This window comes from Chlorocebus sabaeus, chromosome 13 (genome assembly GCF_047675955.1).
Source record: "Chlorocebus sabaeus isolate Y175 chromosome 13, mChlSab1.0.hap1, whole genome shotgun sequence".
Taxonomy (NCBI): Eukaryota; Metazoa; Chordata; class Mammalia; order Primates; family Cercopithecidae; genus Chlorocebus; species Chlorocebus sabaeus.
In genome coordinates, this window is record NC_132916.1 from 56,188,542 (window position 1) to 56,212,514 (window position 23,973).

Genomic DNA, 23,973 nt, shown 5'->3' on the forward strand with positions numbered 1-23,973 from the left:
CAATGGAACTTTCCAATTCTAAGTTTCCACTGCCGTCCCCTCTCAACAATCGACAGTATACTTGACACAGAACCAAAACAAAGGAATCTTATACCAACGCTTTTTCAGGTGATGTAAAATGAGGTTAAATGTCCTTGACCCAGAGTTTATTCCATAATACTTTATCATCCAAACACACTAGCTTCCTATAAACTGCCACCCAGCACCATTTTGATTAGAATCTCTGGGATCCTAGGAAATGGGTGAATGAAATATTCATGTGGGAACGTGTGGTTTAGGAGCATTATGGATAGACTCTGTTGGTCTTATCTACTTTTGGATTAGTCGGGGAAATAAGCAGGAAACAACTCTACTTGGACACGATTTATTTGAATACCTTACTAATCAGCATAAAGGAGGTAAATGTGAAGAATATTGACATATATAAGTATTTATACATTTGTTATCTCTCAGAAACTTTCAAAGAAAAAGAATATTGACTATTATGGAATGATTCAAGCAAAGGTCTTTAGAGACAGGGATTATGTAAAGGGTCTAAACTTGAATCACAAGAATCATTTGCTATGTGACCTTTGAACAATTACTTTCTTTCTTTGACTTTCAGTTTCCTTAACTGTAATATGAGAGGTTGGATTAAATGGGTTCCTTCTAGTTCTAAAATATTTGTTTTGAGAACTTATAATATTTTCCCACTTGTTATAAAAATACTATCTATTGCAAAAAATTCAGAAAATATAAAAAAGTATAAAGAAGAAAATGAAAATTGCTTTTGGATTTTTTCCCCTCCAGGACTTTTCTGTGTGTATGTATCACTTTTTTTTTTTTTTTTAAATAAACAAAGATGAGATAACTTTGTGCATATTATTCTGTTGCCTTTTTTCATTTATAATCTACTATGAAAGTTTACTATTGATAGACAGCTTTCTAATGTACTTTTCGTAAGTAGGATTTTGAGATTTTTATTTTAGTATCCTCAATTCAATAGCTAATCTTTGAAACTATTTCTATGCATACTTTAGACATTCTCATTCCCCAAGAATTTTCAGCTTTTTGGTATGTGTTTATTTTCTGTTTTATTCATTCCTCAGCTCCACCTCTGTTGCTCATATCTCTTTCTCATGGTTAGAGTATTAGGTTTTCTAAAATAATAACTTCTCTGCATTATGTTTCCGCTCAGAATTTTTCTGGGACTGCCACGGCACACAATGCGAAAATATATACTCCTAAGTTGAGACTAGTTTTTATTTCACAGACTCGGGGTAAGAGGACGTTAATCACTGTGGAGCTCACCATGAATAGTTACATCCATTCATAGCAGTGCTGAAAGTCTGTGACATATGTGTTCAGTCATTTATGAGTTAATATTTGTCAACCTCTTAGAGTAGACCTTGCTGGTAGTAAGTGCTATGTGTGTTCATTAAATACATACATACATATTTGTGTTTACTATTTGTCCGGCCCTATGCTAAGCACTTATCTTCTTTAATGGGTACAGTTCTGTGAGGTAGGAGGGAGCAAACCTGTTGGCTTGGGATTGTCTGTCTGGCCTAGCTGCCATACCTCAGTGGGACTCAGTATCCTATATGTTGTATAGTATATGCATATATTATGTGCCTACTTTGTATTTAGGAGTTTGTAGGGCTCAGATATGTTTCAGTCAACTGCTGCTCTGATGGTACTTTGCCAGTTTAGAAAGTCAAAAAAGGACTGAAGATGCGTATCTCTGTGCAGCATTCCACACCTCTGAAGCATGCCTTCCATGACGTTCAGCTCAGCCTTGTACAGTTCTCCAAATACACTTTGTACAGATTATATCTGTTTTCTACCCCAGAGTGATTTGTTTAACCTCTCCTTTTCTCACCCAACATCAGGCACCCACCAAGACCCAACTCAATGTGTCCTCTCAAAACAAACATTCCTTAGATGCTCTTTGGCCCCATCTTCCTGTCCCAGAACCACTCAATTGCTACTGAATCCTGTTGAGGCCAGAGAGCTTAGTGAGTAGGGGCCAGACCCTGGAGCCAGATTACTGGAGTGTAAATCACATCTCTGCCAATAATTGCTTTGGGTCTTTGGGCAGGTCCCTTAACTTCTCTGTGTCATAGCTTCCTTGCCTATTAAATGGGTATAATAATAGTAGGTACCTCATAGGTTTGTTTTGAGGGTTAGATGGATTCATATTTATAAACTAATGAGAAGAATGCCTGATAGTAGATGCTAGATCAGGGTTCAATATTGTTATTGCTATGGCTTGTAACTTATTTAACAAATATGTAGAGTTTCTATGGTGTGGGCAGTCTGGTGCAAGAGGCTGGGGGCTAAATGGTCAAAGGGAAAGTTTACTTACTGTCTGTTTTTTGGGTTTTATTCAAGGGGACCAGATACTTATCAAAGAATTACACAAGAATATCTCAAGTTGCAGCTGCAATAATTGCAGCCCAGAAACTGTGTACGGGTTAGAGAGGAAATAGTGAGGGGGAATTAGCCTTGTCTGGGAGGTCTGAGAAGGCATTTCTTAGGAAGCGACAGGCAAGCAGAAGAGGATTATGAGATAAGGCAGCAGCAGGGAAAAGGCCCTGGGAGAGGAGACGACATGGCCCATCCCAGAGCTTGGAGGAGGCCAGGATGGCTGGTGTGCAGCGCTGAGTGGAGTGTAATGGGGGTGAGGTGGGAAATGTTGCCAGAGCCATCTCCAGGCAGGATTTTTGTTGTTGTTGTTGTTGTTGTTGTTTGAGACGGGTTCTCGCTCTGTCATCCAGGCTGTAGTGCAGTGGTGCCATCTTGGCTCACTGCCACCTCTGCCTCCCAGGTTCAAACGATTCTCCTGCCTCAGCCTCCCGAGTAGCTGGGATTACAGGTGCCCACCATCACGCCCAGCGAATTTTTGTATTTTTAGCAGAGACGGGGTTTCACTGTGTTGGCCAGGCTGGTCTCGAACTCCTGACCTTGTGATCCACCCGCCTTGGCCTCCCAAAGTGCTGGGATTACAAGTGTGAGCCACTGCACCCGGCCGATTTTTGTTTTAAGAGCAATTGGAGGCAGGGCACAGTGACTCACGCCTGTAATCCCAACATTTTGGGAGGCCGAGGCAGGCGGATCACTTGAGCCAAGAGTTCAAGACCAGCCTGGGCAACATGGTGAAACCCCATGTCTACCAAAAATACAAGAATTAGCCCATCATGGTGGCACACACCTATAATCCCAGCTACTCGGGAGACTGAGGCACCAGAATTGCTTAAACCCGGAAGGTGGAGGTTGCAGTGAGCCGAGATGGTGCCACTACACTCGAGCCTGGGTGACAGAGGGAGACTGTGTCTCAAAAAAAGAAAAAAAAAAAGAGCAATTGAAAGCCATTGAAAATCACTGAAATATTTTTCTGTTTGGTTTCTTTTTTGTTTTTGTTCTTAGTGACAAGACAAGGTCTGATTTACTTTTGGAAAAGTTATTTTATAATAGCTTTAGTGGCACAAACAAATCAACGGGAGCCTGAAAACTGTAATAGCTTTAGTGGCACTAGCAAATCAAAGGGAGCCTGAAAAAAAAAGAGCACATGTCTTTTTTGTTGTTGTTGTTAATTGACCACTTTGTAACTTTTCTTTTTCCTGCCAGATTTTGAGTTGATAGATGTGTTCACTCCAAGATGATAACCACTAGCTACATGTGGCTATTTAAATTAAAATTTTATTTAATTAAAGTTTAATGAAGCAAGAAGTTTAGTTCCTCAATCACACTTGCCACATCTGTACTGCTGTGCAATGGCACACAGCTAGTCACTTTCATATTGACAATATAGATGTGTGGAACATTTTTAGCATCTTAAAATCTTATCTTGGATAGCGTGTAAAAATTGTGATATTATAGTTTTAAAAAAATATGCGGTGGCTCAAGCCTGTAATCCCAGCACTTTGGGAGGCCGAGACGGGCGGATCACGAGGTCAGGAGATCGAGACCATCCTGGCTAACACGGTGAAACCCCGTCTCTACTAAAAAATACAAAAAACTAGCCGGGCGAGGTGGCGGGCGCCTGTAATCCCAGCTACTCGGGAGGCTGAGGCAGGAGAATGGCGTAAACCCGGGAGGCGGAGCTTGCAGTGAGCTGAGATCTGGTCACTGCACTCCAGCCTGGGCGACAGAGCAAGACTCTGTCTCAAAAAAAAAAAAAAAAAAAAAAAAAAAAACCTTGATAGTTCTCCAATTAACAATGATGAAAATGTACATAGTACTTTTTCAAGAAACATTTACCAGAAGACAAATTACAAGGATTAAGATATCAATGTTCTTATAAATATTATTTTAAGATTCCTTATCCAAATGATTATTGAATATGATTAAATTGATTTAAGCGTAAATATATACATGAAGAGGTGACACATTTCTAAAATTGTGTTCCCTTTCTAATTATAAACTCATGTATCAATTACTAATATTTTTCATAATAGTCACCTATTTTTCATATTTATTAACTTAGAAAATTTTACTTCTTGTTTAAAGCCCTGGAGCATACTTTTAAAAATGATTTTGAAACATGGGTCTCTTCATTAGGTCAACATTTGTCTAAGTACATCTATAAATATTCTGTTACAGGAAGAGGAAGAGTATTGAGCAAATTCTCTTCAACAATCAGACCGCTCTGTTTTAGGGACTGATATCCTTCTAGTTCAGGAGGAAGTGTTTCCAGGTAATTTCCAATGAGCTCCAGATGAGTAAGGTTTGACAGCTCACCCACATGAGGGGACAAATTCATCAAGCTATTTTTCCCCAAAGGTAAACATTGCAGCTTTTTGCACTGAAACAGCCCAATCTGGTAGCATCTCACTATTGCTGGTCACAGCACAGTACTGCAAATTACTCAGATACTGGATTTCTTCTGGAATGAAGGTCAAGTGGTTATAGCTTAGATTCAAATAATGTAGTTTGCTGCATAAGAAAATCTGCAAGGCAGATTCTCAATATTAATAAGACCCCAAAACAGCTGCTCTAGGTTATATAATGCCCCAATTCATCCAGGAATATAAGTAATGTTATTGTGCTGTAACTTTAAGCAGGAAAGATTCTGAAGATGCTCACAATTAATGATCTCTTCCACAGTTTTAAGGTTATTTTCCTTCAGGTCTAACTCATGCACATTATTCAGGCTGAAAATGGAGTATGAAATGCGTTCCAGGTCACAGCTGATCAGTTCTGGACTTTTCTTATTGACCATGGTTTTCAAGTTGTTCAGCACAGCCAGTTTGCATCCATCATTGTCAAGGGACAATTTCTGCAGTGAAGGCAGGAGGTCTGCAATGACTTGTGGGATCCGGGAGAGGCTGCCCTTCAAGTAGAGGGTCCTTGGATTTTTTTCAGTCCTGAAAGCCCTCTGACTGCATAGTACTCAACTGTTCAGGGAGAACACAGCCTCCCTGTGTGGGAGAGAAAAGGTTCCCTCAGATTCTTCAGGTGAAATACCCAGAATGGGATTTTTCCCATTTCAGGATGCTTCAGGCAGAGGATTTTAAAATTCTGCTCCAAAAAGCCAGTGCAGGATGGTCTACTACCAAAGATGAATGGTCCACATGAAGCTCCTTGAGGTTGATCAGCTGTGAGACGGTAGAGGGCAGCTGCACCTCCGCGATCTGCTCCAGGCTTAGCACCTCCATTTGTCTGGAAGACCGTTGAGCATAAAAAGATGCAGTTCTATCTTGTCTTGGGCATTTTCCACAAGCTAATGTTTCAGTTTCTCAACTGTCCATTCGGTATCGAGCTTGATCTGTTTCAGTTTGTTCTCACTGACCTCTGATAGGAATATGGAGAAGCGTCTGGAAGAGAAAGGATCATACTGATTAGCCAGATGAAGGATGAAGGCAAAGTCATTCTTGACATCAGGGATGTCACTATAGTTGCTTTTTTCTCTTAACACCTCAAAGGAATATTGCTTCAGGGAACTCCTCAGCATCCACCACAGCCTGTAGGAGGAGGTCAGACTGTAGAGTGTATCCAAAATGGCATAAAATTAAGCCAGAAGCTTCAAGATTTCTGTGAAGGAATAGACACACTGGTAGGCGTATATTCTGTAAAAGCCTGTATGTCAACTGAACAGTCAATTTAAAGAGTGACGTAGGTTAAAAAATACGGAGCATAAGTTATGATGAGCACGAAGAAAATGACTTTGACTGTTATCTGCTTCAGATACACGCTATAAATGATGTCATGTTCCACGCTCATGCGGAATCTTCTCACTTTTTCAAAGATGGCTGTGGCCTGTTGCCCTTCCTTCTTGTCCAGGCCACCGGAAGTTGGGCTTTCTATACCAGCTGACTCCAAACCCGGCTGTGGGTAGGACAATGACTGCTTGCTGGAATCCATGTCATTTGAATACCCTGAGGACAAAAGCAAAATCTTGAACTGGGAGAGTTTCAGAGGTGTCACTGACTGCACGGCCACTGTTTCTGACGGGACGTGGGTGGTCCATGGAGAATCAAAGCGCTTGTAAAGATGGCCATAAAATGCTCAAGCCTGGATCTGGTACTGGGGTAGTGAAGCCAAAAGTTGCTGCAGGCTGCAAAAAAGAGTGTGTGCAAGAGCACCAGGAAGGGGAAAAACTTTGCAAACCAATGGAGCTGTTTCTCGTAACAGACAGCATTGATGTAGGAGTGCTGCTGTCAGTGGAGGTCATTCTGGATTCCCAGTGGGAGCAGAAAGTGGTGTCCCAGGATTAGAGGATGTGTTTATGCTGGCTTTCAGGATGTCCCAAGGCATGGCGCAGTGATTGTCAAATTCCACTTTGTATGAAGACAGCACAGAACCCTGCTCTGTGTCAGCTGGAGAGCTCCAGCCAGCATGTCCACGTGATCAACATGATGTAATACCAGAAGACATCCTACTATGATTTTAAGATGTGAGAAGATGACTGGGCATCTGCTAATAAACATTTTAGCTCAGTTAGTATAATCATGACTTTCCCTTGTAGGAGGACAGAAATATAATGAAAAAATATAAAATAAATCAGAAATGCTTCAATCAGGTGGTCTACACCTTTTGAAGTTTCTTAGACGTACCATCTCTGTGTTTGTCTTCATTCCTATGAATGCTGGCCAACTGAAACCCTGCAATCAGTCTCAAATTGAAAAATTTCCTGTCTTTAGCCACAGGGTCAATGGTGGATGAGGCTAATGAGTGTGGTATTGAAAACGTGGAGTTTTCAGTACCTGTGGGCCATCCAGGTAGTGAGGTCCAGTAGGCAGCTGGAAAATAAGCCGGAGCGTTTGTGTGACTCCAGCCCTGGGCCCTGGGCCTGCACATTCCCTTCCATTACCAATTTTAAAATTCTGTCTTTAAGTTGTCACTGTAATTGTGATTGAGTAAATACTAGGCCTTTACAGAAATTAAGTGGTGGTTTATATCTCCCATTTCCTGTCCGCAGGAAGAATTACTAGAAATCCTTTGTTTAGTTGTCTTTTTGTTTGTTTCTACTGAGCCCATCTTTCAAGGATAAACACAAGGTGCCCGAATGACTATGTTCCGAAAGTTATTTCAGATAAAAACAGCAAATAAATTACAGAAACTTAACTGCACATTATGTTCTTTCCACACTTTGTTTTTCGTCTCTGACCTACTGTCTGCGTAGGCAAGATACTTGCCTAGGCAGGAAAAACTATGTTTTTTGGATAAGATTCATGAGGCTTCTCCTTTCGGTCCGTCTGTTGGGTCCTCTGCCTGAAGGCAGAAAGAGCTGTTCTGCACCATTAATAAAACTGCTTTCCTCCCTTTCCTATCTTGTGAGCTGAACTAAACTTTATAATTCTTTTCTAAAGTAATTTAATACTACTTTTACTTAATGATATACCTTTCTTGATAGTTGTTGCAAAATAGACCAACTATTGGGGGACAATTCTTATTTTTTTTTTAAAACCAACTGAAGAAAGATCTAATTAAAATATGTTTTTGCATCAAAGAGATTTGAGAATTAGAAAACAAGATAACCCTCAAAATGGAGCGTTCTTTGCCTATGTTAAATTTAGTTTGGATTGTGCCTTGGGATGTGTGTCTGTCTGTCTATCTATCCATCCATCCATGTATTTATCTGTCTTGCTCTGATTATTTACTGTTAGTCAGAGTCCAATTAGAGAAACAAAGCTCATACTCAGTAGCTTAGTCAAAAGAATTTAATATAGGAAACAAATGCCAAAAGTGTTAGAAGAGCTAATGGTCAAACAGGGAATGGTGGGGCCCTTAGGCAACCCTGAGAAGAGTGACAGAAGAAAGCTACTACCACCTGGAGAGCAGGAAGGACAAAAGAAAAAGGTGATGAAACCAGAGCTTGGGAGCTAGGACTTTGCTATAGCAGCTGGGACCCTGGGGAGCTGCAGCCACTGCAGGGGTCCCACCTGGAGCAGGGAAGACAAGGTAGATACATTCTGATTGCTCCCTTCCTCCCACCCTCCAATGTTCTCTTTCCTGTTGGCTTATCCTGGCCTGATGCTTGGAGTCTGGGAGCCTGGGAAATGTGGTAGTCAAACTTATTTCTCTGAGTTGGCAGATCAAAAGAAAGGCAGTAACACAACTTGGGTTTTTTGGGAAACAGACTATTAGATGGAAATGAGCATGCCTGGGGTTTCACTGGAGTATGTTCTTGAGATCAGCACCTGTGAAAGGCAAGACGAGGAATTAGGGTTGTACAGAGGATGAATGTGAGCTGCAGTGCTCATTGGGTGTGATGCTTGTTGGAGGCTCTGCACCTGTGGAAGGCAAGGCAGGAAAGTAGGGCTGTGCAGAGGGTGAAGGTGAGCTGCAGTGCTCAGTGGATGTGGTGCTCATTGGAGGCTATGCCCACTCTACGGATCTTCTTAAACTAGTCTGAGACCCTCTAGAGTGGTCCAGGAGGGAGCAAGCTGCCCCAGGAAGGAGGAGAGACTTTGGGCAAAGTAGCTGTCTTTAGCTGAGACACTCCCTGTAGGGGACTACTCCCAGCAGCCAAAGGAGCAGTGGTGCCTTTATCTCTGAAGGGGAGTCGAGGCACCTGACCACAGTGTCCAGAAAGAATGTGAAAGCAGTGTCTGCACATTGTTGATTTAAAAAAATCATACATTGATGAAATGTATAAAGTGAAAGTTCAGGTTGCCTTTTAAACTTAATTCTGTTTATGATTTACGTATTTCCATGTCCCAGCCTGTAGATCTACCTAAATTAAAATATGTATATTTTAGAAGATTTATTGACAAGAAAATATTTAAAAAATAGCATTACATGCAAAAAGATGAAACAAAAATTGCATATAGAATCATTTCTCAGTTATATACATATATGGGTTTTAGTGTGTAAATGTATTTAAAACAATTAAAAAAAAAATTAAGGCCAGGCTGGGTGGCTCACGCCTGTAATCCCAGAATTCTGGAAAACTGAGGTGGGTGGATTGCTTGAGCTCAGGAGTTCAAGACCAGCCTTGGCAACATGATGAGACCACCGTCTCTACCAAAAATACAGAAAATTGGCTGGGCCTGGTGGCATGTGCCTGTAGTCCCAGCTACTTGAGAGGCTAAGGTGGGAGGATCACCTGCACCTGGGAGGTGGAGGTTGCAGTGAGCCAAGATCATGCCACTGCACTCCAGTCTGGGTGACAGAGTGACAGCCCATCTCTCAAAAAAAAAAAAAAAAAAGAAAAAGAAAAAGAAAAAGAAAAATAGATCAAAAATTTAAAAAAATGAAATAGAAATTTTTTGGTAGAATAATATGGATTCATGCCTGTCTCTCTTTTCTCTTTTCTCTTTTTCCTTTCAATAAACATACTGTTTGAAACTAGTTTTAGAGTTACAGAAAAGCTGTGAAGTTTGTGCAGAATTCCATATACTCCATACCCAATTCTTCTGTCATTAACATCTTACATTAGTAAGGTACATTTGTTACAGCTCATGAATCAACAGTGATACATGATTATTAACTAAAGTCCATACTTTATTCAGAATTACTTATTTTTTCCCTAATGTCTTTTTTTGTTTTTTTGTTCCAGTACCCCATCCAGGAATACCACATTACATTGAGTTGTCAGGTTTACTTAGGCTTTTCTTGGTGAAGCGCCTCAGACTTTCCTTGTTTTTGATGATCTTAACAGTTTTAAAGAGTATGAGTCATGTATTTTGTGGAATGTCCTTCAACTGGGATTTGTCTGATGTTTTTCTCATGATTATACTTGATTGATGTATTTTTGGGAAGCACATGACAGATGGTAAAGTGCCATTCTTAACACATCATTTCAAGAGTATCTGCTATTAATACATCTTGTCATTGATGATGTTAACCTTGACTACCCAGCTGAGGTAGTCTTTTTCAGGTTTCCTTGCTGTAAATATACTCTTTTTTGTCCCTTTCCATACTGTACCTTTGGAAGGAAGTCACCTTAAAGGGTAGAGAGTTACATTCCACCTCCTTGATGGTGGAGTATCTGCATACATTATTTGGAATTCTTCTGAATTGGAAATTTGTTCTCCCCCTTATATTTATTTGTTCAGTCTTTTTCAGTATGGAGTCATTAATGTCTATTTTATACTTTGAATTATAGCTTGGTACTCTGTTTTCCGTATTTTTGCTCAACTTGTTCCGGCCATGGCCAATTGGCAGTTAATTTCTGTGACCCTTTGACGTGCGTATGTTTGTATGTGTTTGGTACTTCCTTACTTTCTGGCCCTACAGGGTGTTCCAGGCTTTTAGGTTCTCTTGACTTGTTTTTTTTCTTTTTTCCTTACAGATTTCTTAATATTCTATAACCATAAAACTAGTGTGTATAATCAAAAGTCAATTTCTCCACCCTGCAAATTAGGAGTAGACTTACATAAACCGTTGTACCTGAACTCTTAGGGGTAGACTTACATAAACCATTGTGCCTGAACTCTGTGCATTTCCCAAAGGCGACATCACACCACCCATGCCTCCATTGCACCATATGTGTGGATTAATTTTCAGACATCTCCCTTTCTCCAATGAAGTGATGAACAACCAGATTATTACCTCAGAATGAAGCTGGCCAGATGTGCACTTTACCTTGGGAATGATTTAGGCATAAAATGTGGGAGAAGGAGAAAGGCAAGCATGCTTCCTCATGTGGGCAGGGAGCCATCTTGGTTTGTGTGACCAACTTGATAAATTAATCTCTGTTCAGCACCTGGTCATCAGCCCTGCAGACTCAAAAATCTCTCATAGTTTTTGGTGTGTCAGGAGTCCACAAAAGGCTTGACTGGACCTGTGTGAATCAGGGTCTCTCATGCAGCTGCAGTTAGATGGTGACTTAGAGTTGGAACAGCAAGGGCTGGGCATTTAGGAGCTGGCCAGGCATCTTTCTCTCTCTTCATGCAGTCTTAGGGCCTCCTCATGTGGTCTCTATGCATGGAATGGTTGGGATTCCTCATAGCATGGTAGCCTCTGTGTAAGGGTAACTGCTTACGTGGAGGCTGAAGGCTTTAACAGCAAGTATTCCAGTGATGGATCTACATAACTTTAAAGGAATTGGATAGTATTTTGTGTTGTTTGGATTTACCACATTGTATTGTATTTGCTCCATTATTTATAAACAGAAATGTAGGTTATTTGCAAGTTTTTGCAGTTCCAAACACTGCTACAATAAATATCTCTGTGTGCATATCTTTGTGTGCTTATGTGAATATTTCTAGCAGATAGTAGAAATGGAATTGCAAGAGTGGTAAATATGCACACTTTGAATTTAGATAGATTCATTGAAATGACCTTTTAGAAAGGAACTTACACTTCTGTGAAGACAGTGTGAAAGGGTCTATTTCTCCTCACATGCTTGTCAGCACTGGTGATCATCAGTCTTTTTAATGTTTGTTCATTTTGTTGGGTAGAAAAGGGACTCATTGATTTTTAGTTCTTTGATTTTTTTAATGAAAGTGAATGTTTTATATTTTTATTAGCCATTTTCTTTAAATAGTTGGTTTATTACTTTTGGTATTTTTAAAAATTGGGGGGTTTTTTTTTTTACTTGATTTTTATACCCTATTATCTATTGTGATATACCAAAAATGTCTTATCCTAGTTCCCCCATCCCAATGTGGTGGATTTTTTTTTTTTTTTTTTTTGGCTTTACAGGAATTTTCAATTTTTATGAACTCAAATGTATCAACTTTTCCATTATAATTTTTGGATTTTGTGTCATACATGTAAAGCAAAATTGTAAAAATATTTGCTCATCTTTTCTTCTGGTGATTTTATTTTATACGTTTAAACACTTGCTCTATTTGCCATTTAATTTTGTTATCAAGCAAGAGATAGAAATTTTGTTTACTAAGCACTTTCCTCAAGATGTTTTTTCTCAATAGATTGCTTTTCTTAAGATGCTGAAGTAAATCAGTACCATAGATAAAGAAAAGCCACAAAGCCAGCATTTTGCTACAGTGACAGTCCTACTGAAGGCAGGAAACAGTTAAACCATCGGACCAAGAACAGAAGAATGGATATTTGATAATTCTGTGATTACTTCTGGGGGTTAACTATTTGTGAATCTAAATAGAAGTTCCAGTGGCTGGAGGTGTATCCGAGGAGGGACCCATTAGCCTTTTGAAGAGTGATTCTGCTGTGCAGTTGAAGTGTTTTCTGTCACTCTCCTTGTTGATGAGATGCTTGTGTCTTAAGATTCAATGTCGGTCTACAAGTCATGGAGTGAAGGTGAACATCAAAGCTCAATGAAACCATTGCTTTATACTGTGAGATGGATGTTTTATTCTTTGACCTTTAACTTCAGAGAGAAATGACCTGTGAAAGCACTTGGTGAGATATTAGTAAAGAAGTGATTTGCCCACTGAGGCAGAAGTTATAGGTGCTGGTTATATTTTCTTTGAAAATGTTTGGTACTTACTGAAATAAAAATGAATGAGCATGGTAGGAGAGGAGAATAATTGCCCTAGAAATATCAGCTGTCTAAAGGGCTTGCAGAAACCCAGGAAAGATTTCAAATATAAAGGGCCTGCTGCAGGTGAGTTTCTGACCACTTTTCTGCTTTAACTGGGGAAGTGAGGCTCCTGGGCTGGTGTTTCAGGAGCTTCTCAAGACAAGCTTCTCCTTCTAATAGCCTGTGTTCAACCAAGAATTTTATGCATGTACATATTTGAGGTAATAGTCTTTTTTTTTTTTCTGAGACAGAGTCTTACTCTGTCACCAACGCTGGAGTGCAGTGGCATGATCTCAGCCCGCTGCAACCTCTGCCTCCTGGGTTCAAGCAGTTCTCCTGCCTCAGCCCCTTGAGTAGCTAGGATTACAGGTGTGGGCCACCACGTCCGGCTAACTTTTTTTTTGTATTTTTAGTAGAGACAGGGTTTCACCATGTTGGCCAGGCTGTTCTTGAACTCCTGACCTCGTGATCTACCCTCCTTGGCCTCCCAAAGAGCTGGGATTACAGGCGTGAGTCATCGCGCCCAGCCGAGGTAATAGTCTTTAAGAGAAGAGGGTACAGGATGTAGGGTCAGGGTTTATCCAAATAAAGGTATAATTAGTTTCCAGAGAGAAGTAAATTTGTAGACATTTTACATTTATTAGGAACCACAGAAAATATTTAGTCCAACTCTTTATTTTTATTGATAAAGGGACATAAATAATGTAACTTTCTCAAGATCACAAAGCTCCAAAAGTAATACATGTCTTAATTCAGATATGAAGCCACTGAGAGTTACTGGTCCCTTGTGATTATGGTCACAATTTCACCAAACTTAGTATTTTTAATTGAATATGGCTGGAATTTTAATGTATAATTTACTTACAGTTTAACTGGTAAAATATAAGTCATTCCTGCTTTCTTAAGCCATTCTTTTAATTTGGTATTTCATTTTAACTTTTCCTTCTAATAAAAATTATTTGTCGATTGTCACTACCAGCTCCCATGAGTTACTGATAGGAGTTTTCTTTGAGTCTGTTCTTCAAATACTTATTTATCAGGATAATTAATTAAAAAGAGAAATGATGTAATAATTCTTTGCTTAAATATCAGAGGTACTAAAATACCTTTTCTGGATTACTAATTTTAGTTTAGAGAAGAATCTGAGTTTTATTTGCCCAAGATACTAGTCCAACCAAATCTATACTGTGTTTATCTAAAATAATTGTTTATTTTTATTTTTATTATTTTTTTCTTCAACTTCTATTTTAAATTCAGGGGCTCATGTGCAGAATGTGCAGGTTTGTTTCATAGGTGAACATGTGCCATGGTGGTTTGCTGCACAGATCATCCCATCACCCAGATATTAAGCCCAGCATCCATTAGCTATTCTTCCTGATGCTCTCCCTCCCCGCACCCCTGACAGGCCCAGTGTGTCCATGTGTCCATGTGTTCTCATAATTTAAATAATTGTTTTGAGCTGCATTTTCTATTACCAGTGACTCTTAACATTATATAACATTTAGGGTATTGTGTTCTTTTTTTTTTTTTTGAGATGGAGTCTTGCTCTGTCTCCCAGGCTGGAGTGCAGTGGCCCGATCTTGGCTCACTACAACCTCTGCCTCCCTGGTTCAAGCGATTCTCCTGCCTCAGCCTCCCAAGTAGCTGGGACTACAGGCGTCCGCCACCACTCCTGGCTAATTTTTGTGTTTTTAGTAGAGATGGGGTTTCACCATATTGGCCAGGCTGGTCTCGAACTCCTGACCCTGTGATCCGCCCGCCTTGGCCTCCCAAAATGCTGAGATTACAGGCTTGAGCCACCGCGCCCGGCCGGGGATTGTGTTCTTATCTTAATTTTTCATTTAAAGAAAGGTTAAAGGCCCAGAGCCCCTAAGTGACATATGGGGACCACTTAAGGATTTCTATTTCGTGTCATAATCGTAAAACTTCTCAACCTTCTCTGACTTTATTTCTCTTGTCTTCTGTTCTTTTAAAAGAAAGATGTGACAAAAAGCACAAAAGATCCCCAAAAAGAGTGTGTGGTTTTTTTTTTTTTTTTTTTTTTTTAGACGGAGTTTTGTTCTTGCTGCCCAGGCTGGAGTGCAATGGCGTGATCTCAGCTTACTGCAACCTCTGCCTCCTGGGTTCAAGCGATTCTCCTGCCTCAGCCTCCCTAGTAGCTGGGATCACAGGCACGCGCCACCATGCCTGGTTAATTTTTTGTATTTTTAGTAGAGACAAAGTTTCACCATGTTGGTCAGGCTGGTCTTGAACTCCTAACCTCAGGTGATCTGCCCGCCTCAGCCTCCCAGAGTGCTGGGATTACAGGAGTGAGACACCACGCCCAGCCGAGTGTGTTTTTTTATTTTTATTTTTTTATATGAATACTGTTCTCTTTATTCACAATAGGAATCCACTTAGATAAAATCTGTTAAACTCAGCCTGCTACTGGATTTTCCCCACTTACCAAATAATAAAAGAACTTGGCGTTTTTTTAAATGCACGAGATTCATGACACTGACACAAATTAGAAGCAAGTACTGTTTGACATGATGGCATGCGTCCAGCAATTTCATTAATCATTATTGCAAAAAAATGGGTTGTTGGTGGATTCTTGGAAAGTCAAACAAAATTGCTGTGATATGTCTTTGAAGCATGTTTTTGTGGACTCCTGTCTTAACATTACTCATTTTTAAGCCGATATTCTTCCTTTTATGTTTGTGGAAAGTGCAGTACTGGCATCCATAGGGCAGAGATTCTTTTTATCCATAGAGGCAGGAATCCCTTTTTAGGGAAAGTGCTTGTGATCTTAGCTTGCTTAGAACTCACACGGGGAGGTCCTAGACGTGCTTTAGCAGCTGGACTTGAGCAGGTAGTGACAAGTACTACCTTATGTGTGGATCTGTGCAGAGCCAAAGGAAACCAGTAGGGTTCCCCTCTGTTACGTTGCCATTAGCCTACTGATTGCTCCTTGTCTATCTTTACAAGCAGTGGTTTGGTAATAAATGGCCTTGTCCACCAAGAACCAGAGTGAGTTTTCTAGCTTATTTGGGGTTCCTGTTGTCATTGTGTGTGTGTGTAGTTTATTAAATTGCTTAAAAGTTTATAAAGGCCAGACACGGTGGCTCATGCCTGTAATCCCAGCACTTTGGGAGGCTGAGGTGGGCAGATTGCCTGGGGTCAGGAGTTTGAAGCCAGACTGGCCAACGTGGTGAAACCCCGTCTCTACTAAAAATACAAAAATTAGCCGGGCATGGTGGCGCATGCCTGTAGTCCCAGCCACTCGGGAGGCTGAGGCAGGAGAATCATTTGAACCTGGGAGGCGGAGGTTGCAGTGAGCTCTTGCCACTGTATTCCAGCCTGGATGACAGGGTGAGACTCTGTCTCAAAAAAAAAACCAACCAACCAAACAAAAAAACAAACAAAAGTTTATAAAATAACTCTTCAATTACTTCTTTACTACTTCCCCTTCCTTCTATCATTGTCATTTTCAACCTATGCTGGCTGTAAGTTGATAGGTATTCCTATAATGATTTATGTGAAACTTGAGACCTGTTAATGAGATAATAAATATTACTATTCTCATAATTGCCAAGGCTGACGTGATTATGAGGATATAGGGTATTCTGCTGTAAGGCAATTATCATATTAAATGTTCCCAGGCATCACATAGTCAGGCATTAATATTTAATCTTAGTGTCTTCTACCATGTCTCTTTTGCTCTTAAAACATTGAGTTAATTTTATTCATACTGTTTTCTGTTACTATTATCTATCTTGCCTTATTTCTTATTTTGAACACTATTTGAAGCGATGACAATTCAGGAACTCGTGAATGACACCAATCTTTAGATTCATGTAGCTTATTGAATCTTAAGCAGAAGAGATAAAATAAATATATGTTGACAACAGAATAACATTGTAGAACACAAAGTTGAAAATAAAAAAGTTTAAAGGTATTGGAGAAAATAAGACAGATTCACTTCAATCGTATGATATTCTGATGATTGGATTCTCAGTGGTGATGATTAAAGCATAAGGCAGTGTCATGATATCATCACTGTGCCGAAAGAAAATAATTGCCAAACTGGAATTTGTATATCCAGGAGAAATATCTTTCAAAAACAAGAACAAACCAAAGACATGTACAGACTAACGAATACTGAGAGAGTCTGCCATCAGGAAAAATCTAAAAGATGTACTTTAGGCTGATGATTATAGATGAAAGCTGAGAAGAAAAAAATGCATAAAGAAAATGGTAAATATTTGATAAGTTTAAATGAACTTGTAAAACAATGATGTCTTAAGGGGTTTACAAGTTAGAATAATAGTAATATTAAAAGAAAAGTCTGAAAAGCAATAATCTAAGCATCCATATTAACAGTAAGAAAAGAAAAAAAAAAAAACCAAACCCAGACCATTAAGCCTAGATATGGAAAGAAAGAAAAATAAGAGTAAGACCAGAAATTAATCAAATAACAATAAGCATACAAAAGAGAAGATAAGATTACTCCTGGTTAGCCTGATTAAGCAAAAAACAGACAAAAATAGGGCGGCAGTACAAATAATATCAGGAATGAAAAATAACACAAATAGAGGTGCTCCAGACATTGAAAGTATAACAAAGGGTTATTATAAACAACTTTATAACAGTATGTTTGAAAATGTAGGTGACATGAAAAATTACAAGAAAAAATACAACTTATCAAAATGACTCAAGAACAATTAGAAAATCTAAGTAATTCTGTAACCCATGAAGAGATTGAACCACAAATGAATAAACTTCTTACACAGATTTTTCTAGGCCCAGATACCTTTACCACTGAGTTCTTCTAAACCTCCAAGGAGAAACGAACTCTAATCTTACCATCCTTACAGCCTAGTTTATGAAGTTAGCATGGCCTTTCACCTGAAGATCTTTTTACTGTTGTTGTCCTGGAATTTTGCAATGATGTGAATCGGTATGAGCTTTCTTCTATGATTTATTATTTTGGATATTAGGACTCTTTGATGTGAAGTTTTATATAGGTCTTTTTGAATCCCATTGAATATACTTAATAAGATGTCTTTTTATTTCTAATTTTTTTTCTCTTCCCCTCTCCCCTTTACCCTTCTGTGTTGACCTTATACTTTTGTTGTAGGCTTACCTCAAATGACTGGTGAATCATGGTGGTTCATTTATATTTAAGAATGAGAGATTAGGTAGATTTCATAGAGCTTTGAGTATTCAGGCAGAATTTGTTTATTGGAGTTTGCTTAAGGTAAATAGGTAGAGAAGGAGCTTACTGTTATGCTGAGAACCCCTGAAATGCCGGAATGAGGAAGAGTTTACTCTGCGTCAGTAATACCCATACTAGCCCTGTGGTTGTCCTGTGTACTGATTCCAAAAATACATGGGTTTATTGGAGAAACTTTGGAAAATAAATATAAACACTAAGAAGATGACAAAATAACTTGTAAGCCCATCCATCAACTGTAGATTTATGTATAACCAAAAATTGGGACCATATTACCCATTCTGTTTTACAGTCTGTTCTTTGTACCCAATAATGTGTCATTTATCCATGTCAATTAAATATTCTTCTAAATCATCACTGTTAATGGCTGTATAACAGCCAGTTATATAAATGGTTTATATTTTCTTTAGCTATTTTCCTACTCTTGGACATTATGTGTATGTCTATTTTTCCTTATACATAGTACTGTAATGTATAGTTAGATGTTTGTATTTGTATCTAAATATTTGTACATGCTTTCTTAACCTTAGTATAAACTCCCAGAAGTGCAAATAATATGTTTTATGGCATTTGTTTTAGGATTTTTCACAGCTACTTGTACCCAAAATGCTTGGATCAGTCTAAGGCTGTAATATATTAAAAGTGCAGATAGATATGAATCTGTAGAAATCTCTAATATATTAATACAAATTGGTGTTTATATGGATTCCCTTTTCAGTAGCATGGGCTGCTTGGCCACTGTATACCTATAACTAAAATGTCTAGTACCATCATTTCCTGCAAAATAGTATGTTGTATTTCTTCTCAGATTCCTTTCTCCTGCATGGTCTTCAGCTACTGTTGAAAACAGATTACTGTAGAACTAAAACAAAAAGAGGAAAAATGTTAATGCACTGGTTTATAGCATTTAAGAAAACAGGAACTAGGCTGTCCTACAGTTGACAAACATTAGTATAGTTGTACTATCCCTTTGGAAGAATCTGTAGTGGGCCCAGTCCTTTCAGTGATTGGATATTTCTAGTGGGAACCACCATTTATTCAGTAACGCTGTGCCCCCGTCACCGATCTAGGCATGTTTGGTACATTCCGCGGAAGGCTCCTGCCAACTTTGTGAGGTGGGTATTATCACCACTTCATAGATTTAAAAATGAGGCTTAGTGAGGATTTGAAACATTCCCTACTTTCACAGCTGCTGATTTTCTAGAAGTCAGAAGAATGCAAGCCGCCTGAGACCACTGCAGTTCTTTTGTGCACAGGTGTATCTCTCGCACTAGGTCAGTGCTTGAGATATAGTAGGGTCTCAAGAAATATTTGTTCATTGCTGAATACATGAATTGAAACGTGGGATTTGAACCAAAGTCATTTTGAACTTGAAGTTCTTTCTACCAGACAGATGTCAATTTCTTCAGTTTTAGTGTTTCACTGAGAGATTGTGAGATTTGTCCCTATGTGCTTGTTCAGTGCTGGATGTCTCTTTTCCTGATTTTCACGTGACTAGTTATGTTGTAAGTGGCTTCACATCAAGTTTCACTGCAGTTTGAGAGGATCTTCTTCAGATAAGTCTAGCGTAACTAAAATGATACTGAGTGCGTAAGAGACCAAGCGTGCATGAACAACTGCTTGAGTGGACTTAGGAACTTTTTTAGAAGATTTTAACTTCTGCTTTGAGCTTTTGTAATGCTCAAAAGTTCTTCAGGAATGTATTGTCTTTGAGTCTCCTTTTGAATCTCTAGTAGAAGTTTCTTGGCACTGGATTTACTCAATAGGATCGAATCCCCATCCTCCAGCAAACGAAATCCCTTGAAGACTCCCAGCACCATGCTGGTCTGAATCCTCACAGTTCTTTTTCAGAAAGCACACAACTTTGGTCAAAGATCAGAGGACTGATAGGCAATGTAGTCAGCTAATTCATTTCAAATGGCATTTTCATACCATCCGTCACATTGGAATACCACATCCAGTCATCTACTATTTCCTAAAAATAATTTTGTTTGTATATTTGTTGTAGGTATCCTTTATGTAAAGCAGACACAATATCACTTAACAAACTGACTCTGTCAGCTTAGATGAGGAAAATTAGGGGATTTAAGGTTTCTCCCCAATTATGTTTAATTAAATCACAGCTTGCTGATGTTCAGCTTAATGATTATTTGTTGAATGTTTACTTTGTGCAAGGCACCGTGCTAGACATGGAAAACACAGGACTGAGTAAATAAATCCATGCCTCTCGGGAACTCACAGTCTAGTCAGAGACAGACAAATCTTACGGAGCATGGTAAGAGCTGCAGTAACTAGGGGTGAGGAAAGACCTAGAGAAACACGGTGCTAGCATCTTTTGGGTGAAGCGGGGTCTGCAAGTTCAAGGCCTTATTTCCCACTGGACTCATAACATAGCCTTCCACAATGATCCAAAGGGATTGTTCTGGGATTTGTAAATCCAGTCCTGTCACTTTCATATTTCAGTGCCTGAACACACTCGCCCCCAGGCTGCCTCAGGACCCTTTTGTTCCCTCCCTTTTCCCTCCAGCCACTTCCCTTCCCACTCCTACCTGCCTCCTTTACACTCTGCCTGCCTGTGTTCAAATCTTGCCATGGATGCTTATTAACCCCCGGTCCTTGGCAAGTTACTAACCTCCGTAGCTCACCTTCCTTAAACTGTGTTAATCATAATCTATCTTGTGATGTTATAGTGGGGATTAAATGATTTAATATAAAACTCTTAGAAAAGTGCCCGGCACGCAGGAATTACTAGAGAAGTGACAGCCATGATTGTTATTGCTATTTTCTCCTTCCCAGGCTGGTGTTGTCTTCCCTACCTCTGTGGCTTTGCACGAAGCACCAGCGTATATGGTCACCACTATGTCATTTCTTAGGTTGTTTCTAACTATGTCATAATCATCAGCCTATAGCATCATTCCAGAGTTGTTGTTGCCTTTATTAGATTTATAAACTCTGACATTAGGACTTTATCACAAATTAATTTTTTTTTTTTTTTGGTATTTCCCCACAGAATCTAAATATATTGCATCTTGCAGATACTCAAACCTTTGTTTACTGATAGAGGGAAAGGTCCCTTTTTCTCCAAATCTCTTTTTGTAAAGCCTTTTGAAACCCTTTTCTTCTTTTCTCTTCTCCACTGTGTTGTTAGTGTGTTAGCATTTTTTACATGTTTCTACCAAAGTCCATTGCAATAATTTATTTTAATGCTCCCAGCACCCAACTTCTTTGTTTCTCTGTAAGGGTAGGAGTTGTTTTCTTTGTATCTCTGGTCTTTAGTACAGGGACTGCACACTGTAGACACTCATATTTCAATGAATGCCTGATACAGAAAGAATAATACACATAATATTAATGCCATTGTATTTGAGGGAATCGGTGAGGAAAAACATTTTTTTTTTGAGTATTTCTTTTGACTCACTAAATGTCTAAGAACTGGTGATTTAGTTAACTAAAGAAGCAGGAAACTCCAAATATTCCAAAAACTTTACTTTCTGTCTCCCAGTTTCTTGTTTTCTATGATAAGATGTTTTTCTATGGCTTCTTGGAAAATATTAAAATTTGAAAAATACCTAAATTGTTATGGAGATTATAATGGATGGTAGATTATGACATTGATGAATTCAACTACTTTGACAAGAAAATTCAAACTAAATTAGATTTCACAGCTCTGAAAACTGTTGAAGGGGAATTTCCTACTAAAAATCATTCTGATTAGGTGTTTTGCAACAGAGTAGTAAATATTCTGAATTTCCTCTTTTATGGATGTGACTGTAAATGAGAAATGATCATTTCTAATGTCATACTTTTGTTTCAGTTCTGTGCTATGCCTCATCCTATAAAAGATAAATCAAGAACTTCTTTTTAACAATGAAGAGGGGATTTTTAAAAGTCAGCATGTGTCTTCAGCTACTTAACAAAAGGATAAAGAGCTGTATATAAACCATGTGTATTTTAAACTAATGATTACCACTTAAATGCTTGCTTACCACCTAGTCTTTCCACAGTAGTTTTCCTGTCCATCTACTTCTCCTACTCAAATACCCATATCCAATTGGTCCTGACCCTTTCAGCCCTTCCACCCATGCCTTAATTCTCTTATCCCCTTTTGTATTCTGTTTTCGCCACCTTTGCCTCTCTCAGGGCATATCATCTTCCCCCCCACCCCATTTTCCCACTTCTACTCCTAGAAATTCAGGCCATTCAAATTTGTTATGTTCCATGATTTCAGATTAAGCTGGGCTCCCAGAGCTTGAGGGTCTTTTTACTCTTTCCTCGTTGACTTAGTCTTCATTGTCCCCACTGGTTTATTGCCATCTTTCACATGGGACGCCCTAAGCCCTCTCTATTCCTTCCACACTCCCACCCAGATGCTTCTTACTTGACCAAGAAGGTTGAAGAGGTTCATCATCAGCTGTTTCTAGCTCCTATTGCTATATCTTAGTTTGTTTTTTGTGTGTATGTGGTGGGTTTTTTCTTGCGTGTGTTTCTTAAAATGTTTATCTTTTTAAAGATATCTTCCTTAAAATGAGCTTAGATTGTTCCTAATTTTTTTGTTTGTTTTATGAATACAGTTTTGAAATAAACACCCTTGGACAACTATTTTGGCCATTTGTGAGAGTACAGTTAGCACTAGCTTTGCATGATTCTCTGCATGCACAATTTCAGTTACTATAGTTTAATTAAATAAAACCAGCTCCCAACAACGTAGTTCAAATTTCATTTACCAAGATCTATTAACCGTGAGTAATTGCATAAAATACAGACTTTGCTGCTAGCTCATCAATCCACAAATCGCTGTGCAAATAGCAAGTGCAAATTATGGTCAGTGACCAGTTGCATCTTTTCTTTCAAAGTCTGTCAGTGATTAACCCATAGGCATCTTTTAGTCAGTTCATGCACAGACAGCAAAGCATGTAGTTGTGTTGTTGCTTTGCCTCTCAGAGGTAAACCTATATGACATTTTCAAAAAGTGGATAATTGAAAAAGTGAATGGACTGATAAAGAATGAAAGTAAAGTGAAGAAAATAAAAGAGGTAATAATGCTGGAAGTGAAATTGAAGCCAAAGTAAATGGAGTTATGGAAGAAACAGCTAACCATGGGAATGCTAACACTGCCATGGTGCAATAGACTCCAGATATGAAGCCAGAGGAGTCTAGTGAAACTGAATTTTTTGAAACAAATGAGGGAAGTGGTTGTGAGAAAAAGAATGAAGATATCCCAGAGGAAGTGACACTGGTACAAAACTTCCTCTTGGAGACATTTCATAGTGTTGAAGGTGCAAAGGTTATGTGAAAACATTGGAAACTGATCTAAACTTAGAAAGGAATATGGAATATGATAATTCTCCAAGGCATAGAAAATATTCTCACTCTGTATTGTGAGTTATGTGATAGATGAGAAGAAGGTAAGTACTGTTTGGACTATTCTAGATAAGTTTACAGATAAATATAGTTTCAATTCTTCATGTTTTTGTTTGTTTGTTTGTTTGTTTTTTGTTTTTTGAGACAGAGTCTCACTCTCGCCCAGGCTGGATCATGGCTCACTGCAACCTCTGCCTCTGCGAGTTCAAGTGATTCTCCTGCCTCAGCCTCCCAAGTAGCTGGGATTACAGGAGCCTACCACTGCGACTGACTAATTTTTGTATTTTTAGTAGAGACAGGGTTTCACCATCTTGGCCAGGCTGGTCTTTAACTCCTGACTTCGTGATCCACCCGCCTTGGCCTCCCAGAGTGCTGGGATTACAGGCATGAGCCACCGTGCCTGGTCGATTCTTCATATTTTAAATGTTTTAAATTATAATACACTAAATATAAATGTTTTACTATGTTTTATTTTCTTATACGTTTATAATTTACAGTAAAACAGTATTTTTTGTTGTGTTGT

At 38.9% G+C, this 23,973-nt stretch overlaps 1 protein-coding gene and 1 pseudogene across 2 annotated transcripts in view; one reads left to right on the forward strand and one right to left on the reverse strand.

Moving 5' to 3' along the window:
• Positions 1-23,973, forward strand: part of ENPP1 (ectonucleotide pyrophosphatase/phosphodiesterase 1) — a 114,344-nt gene that overhangs the window by 12,245 nt on the left and 78,126 nt on the right. The gene's annotated exons all lie outside the window — the stretch shown is intronic.
• Positions 4,510-6,934, reverse strand: LOC103240371 (volume-regulated anion channel subunit LRRC8B-like; annotated as a pseudogene).